This window comes from Oryza brachyantha, chromosome 10, assembly GCF_000231095.2.
Source record: "Oryza brachyantha chromosome 10, ObraRS2, whole genome shotgun sequence".
NCBI classification, from domain to species: Eukaryota; Viridiplantae; Streptophyta; class Magnoliopsida; order Poales; family Poaceae; genus Oryza; species Oryza brachyantha.
In genome coordinates this window covers 5119371-5123951 of record NC_023172.2, presented here as the reverse complement: position 1 = coordinate 5123951, position 4581 = coordinate 5119371, and the positions used below count along the sequence as shown (strand labels likewise).

Sequence of the window (4581 nt, the reverse complement as noted above, 5' to 3'; positions counted from 1 at the left end):
TTTAAAATGCTTTTCGGACATTTTAGAACATTCCGAAAAGTTTCCAATTAATTAAATTAATTTATTACACTGAGTTTCTCCTGAACTTTAATTAACAAATTATTTTTAATGGATTATTTAATTAATTCTTGGCTTGAGTAAAACTCAGGGCGTGACATACTACTCCAGAAATTCAAGATGAATGGCTGCCATGGCCTACTGACCCTTATGATGCATTTGGTATATTTATGCAGATTCAACCCTTCAGGTTTTTTACACTGTGTGTACCCAGTTGTGCTTATTGTTGGACACTGAAGTGCTACTCAGGTCCATCAGGAGAGAGTGTTCCAGAAATTCAAAATGTGTTATTATAATGCCCTTCTATCTTTATGAAAACTTTGAATAAAGGGTAGAAGTCTAGCATTTAATGCAAATGCCAACGTGTATACTGATTATACGCAATTCCAAATTAATGAAACTTTTCAAATTAAAATTTCTGGAGTATTTGCGAGCAATATTCTGTGATTGTGAAGGGGATTAAGTTTTATATGCAATAAGAAATGGTGACAGAAAAAAAAGGAGTGGTAATGCTTGAAAGATCAATCTATTTTGGACTTGCATCCACAATGTACCATCCATTTAATACGTACATTATTGTGATAATAATATTCTAGTACTAACAATCTTAACTAGAAGCATTATTATTGTTACAACAATGTTTTATTGCAATTATAACAGGAGTATGATTATAAAGTAGTAAATGCTAAGTGTTTTCCACTACCACACAACACCATAAAATAGCCAGGACATCCATGGCGAGTGCTCAATACCCGACACAGATAGGAAGGACAGACCGCCAAAATTTTCCATGCAAGAAAACCAGGCACAAATGAGTAGTCATTTGTGCCTGTTAATGGCATTAACCGACACAAATATCTTGATCGCATATTTGTGTCGGGTATTTCTAAGACCTGCGACAAATTTAACCGCTATTTGTGTCGGGTCTTTAAAATAACTCAGCCCAATGGGAGGGAACCACTATCAAATGACAAAGCCTATTTGCGTGGGGTAGGGACGGGCCCACCATAATTCATGGTATTCAGATGCATACCCAAGATTTTTAGAAAAAAAATCATATATATACTTCATATACACATGTATATTCAAAAAATAAAAAGAAAACCATAATTCAGTCCAAACAGGCCCAAAATAGCCTTCTTGGGCCATTTTTCTTATTTTTACCCCTCTCCCCTAGAGCCCATGGCCCATTTGGCCCAAAAAATTGATAACCCTAGGTTGGTTGGCTGCTGCAGTGCTCGTGACTCCTCCCCTCCAGTGGTCCTGTTCGGCTGGAGGCTGGAGGCAAGGCGGCGGCGGTTGCTGGTTCCAAGAAGACGGCGGCAGCAGGCGAGGCCGAGGTGGCTAGGCGGGGCAGGGTCACCGGTCGCAGGCAGCCGGGGAGGCGAGGGTGAGGCGGGACCGCGGGAGCCTTCCAGCCGCCGCCCTGATCCGGGGAGCCGCCGAGCCGGCCGACAGGCCAAGCGCCCGAGCCACCGCCGGCCAAGGTAGCGCCGCACGGCCGCTGCGAGCTGCGAGCCTGCGAGAGGGCTAGCAGCAGCGGGAGCCAGGAGGGGGCGACGGCTGACGGGCGACTGGCCATCAGCGCCGAGGCGGCAGTGCCGGCGTCGCGGCGAGCCGACGAGGCGAGCTGCAGCCAGCCATCCATCGTCGGCGTCCTGCATCTAGTACCCTCCACTGTGCTCTGTCCAGACTACAAATTAGCAAGCAGAAGCTCCAAATTGGTTGATTTCATTTTTGTTATTGAAGTATGATTACAAGCTGATTGATTTCATTTTGTTACTGAAGTATGATGGCATGAACTTTTAATTTTTATTTTGTGCATAGTGCATTGCCAATTTCTTAAGTTAGAACTTAGAATGTTACCACAATTGAATCATAATCGATTGAAGATTGATGGGTCATTTTATTTTCACTTTAGGTCTCGAAATGAAAAGGAGGAGGGGGCCTACAGTTGATCTGAAGGCTTTTTTTGGAAAGATGTGGTTCAAAGAAGACAACTCAAAATGAAAATCAAGGTGAAGCTCAAGTTGAGGACAATCTCAATAGCAACCCTTCTTTTGATCACAGTCAGATGCAATTGGTGATTTATCAAGTTAATAATGAGAATGTGAGTGGTGGTGAGACAAGCACATTGCCACAAGATCCAGATATTAGTGATATTTCTATGTCAAATGGTGAATCTGAATCTAGTGATGAAGATAATTGTGGTGGCATATATGGCATAGAGCAAAAACAAATCCTTTCCTCTCTTTGATGCGTTGGGTGAACTCTATGACGGTAAATTTTCTCTTATGCATTTTTTCCAACAGATTGTGCATTGTTTTATCTATCTGCATTAGTGAATCACAACTTTTTTTCAGGGCAAACTGCTGAGGGCAGCATGAACTTCACTTCTATCGAGCCGCCCAGACATGCTAATCTTACACAAGTGAGTGACTATCTTGAGAGAAGTGACTCCTTTCCTGATGTGAATTGGGGTCCTCAAGATTATGAAGGCTTGACCACTGAAGTTGAAGAAGAAAATACAATGGAGCATGAAAATCAGCAAACCCACATTGGTACCACCTCAAGAGGTTGTGGAGAGAAGGATGGCAACAAGAGAAAATCTGTATCAAGAGAAAGGGTAGATAAGCCTGTGAAAAGAAATAGGAGAAATGATGTTTTTGATTTGATGGGAAGCTACTTAGAGATGAGAAAGGAGGAGGAGGCAAAGACGAGGGCGGAGACAAGTAAAGTTGATGAATGCTCAATAAGAAATTGCATTGCTATTGTGGAATCGATGGATGATCTCTCAGTTGATGAGAAAGTCAAATCTTTTGGAATATTCAAGGATGCCCAGAATAGGGAGATCTTCATGAGTGCAGGGTCATTGACTCGTCTTGTGTGGTTAAGAACAAGGGTCATTGACTCGTCTTGTGTGGTTAAGAACAATGCTGGTAAGTCTAAATTACTGATTTTACTAGCATCATCTTAAGTTGTGCAGTTCTAAAATTCAATTCTCATGTACTTAATTTAATTCTGAAATTCTAGTCTTGTGTTGCACTTGTTTATGATCCAAATGCCTTGACAATACAGTCCATGTTGGGATGACCATTGGACCAACAGGATACTGTTTTTCAGGTACACATTCAAACTTTTGTAAGTTTAACACTTCAGCCTAGGTCATGAATTTGTGTGCTCATCCTAGTGCAGTCCTGAAATGCTTGCTTATTTGATTTACTAAACCTTGTTCAGCCATTGTACATTTCTTTCTGCAGGTGAAGTCGTCAGGCTGTCAAGGAAACTATCGTGCTCACGGAACAAACCCCTGCATCCTCGCTGTCTGAATTCTTTTCTTTTCTAGCGAACAAAGAAAAAACACGATCGAGAAGTATGTAGTTTTGCGAACTTGAGGCGCCGTTTTTCCATGAGCCATCGACTGTTTACTTTCACTTTCACCTAACGACATTGTTTGAGCTGCTTCCAGAGTCAAAGTGTACCTAAGATAATCCTCTGTCCTTAAAAAAATTTGAGAGAGAGACAACCAACAGGCCATCAGTTTGTGAATGCAATATGAACCAGATGGATGTATATATTATTCATATGCCTATTTGCCGAAATGATTCTTGTCATAATTACTGGTTCATAGTTATGGTTTGCAGTTTCATATTACTTTTTGCCATTTTATGAAACTGCAAATCACTCAAATCATGTCATAATTACTGGTTCATAGTTCTGGATGAATGTCTCCTTGGTCTGATTTGTTTATTTTGATTTTGTGATATTTTATTTTAAAAAAAATCTAAATGTTTTTGAACTTTATATGTACTACAAATCATTTGAAATGGTTATGTCTAAGATCTATGGAAGCTAGTACGTTCAATCCCTGGAAAAAACAAACCCCCGAACAGTAGGGGAGCAACTGGTGGGGGATTTGGTAAGGGGAGGGGAATTTGGTGGGGAGAGGGGGGTTAACCTAATCCCCCCTTGGATTGTTTCTCCCTTGTGAAATCCTCCCCACCAGCCGAACAAGCCCTTAGTGGGTTGGGGTAGGGCTGAGGGCACTCTATTGATAGAAATGAGATGGAGCAAGGGTGGGTTTGGGTTGGGCCATGACCCATTACCAGGCTTAAGTACACGTCTCGTGGGACTTAGTATTTGATGAAGATGCTGCATGGGACTGGGAAGGAGATGATGAAGAAGCTGGCGACGACGTCCAGTATGAACCGTTCATCGTCGAGCAGGTGGTGAGCACCACCTATGGCGCGTCGATCCCGACATCGGCACCACCTTCCGGTTACACCGACGCCTTCCGGGCACGCTAGCCCGGAACTGGCGGCTACACCGACGCCCGAACCTGCTACGCCAGAGCCGGTGGAGCTGGCGACACCACCCTTGCACGACTCGAACCTCGCCGCTGATGCCGACGCTGACGAAGCAGATCAACGCTACATCACCCTCGACAACTTCCTCGGCGGGGCGCCTGCGCCGGGTGTGATCTCGCGAGTTGTGGAGCAGCCTGAGTTGCACATGGTCAGTGCC

General features: G+C 43.4%; 1 long non-coding RNA gene across 3 annotated transcripts; it reads left to right on the top strand.

The window, feature by feature from the left end:
* Positions 1-1315: 1315 nt before the first annotated feature.
* On the top strand, positions 1316-3659 carry LOC102711218. 3 transcript variants are annotated; one of them, XR_005812651.1, is made up of 5 exons: positions 1316-1724; positions 1979-2337; positions 2421-2996; positions 3136-3180; positions 3318-3659. It is a non-coding gene; the product is annotated as an uncharacterized LOC102711218 (long non-coding RNA). The 3 variants fall into 3 exon arrangements; XR_005812650.1 differs by having other exon boundaries at positions 1316-1805; XR_424033.3 differs by having other exon boundaries at positions 1321-2337.
* The last annotated feature ends 922 nt before the right edge of the window (positions 3660-4581 follow it).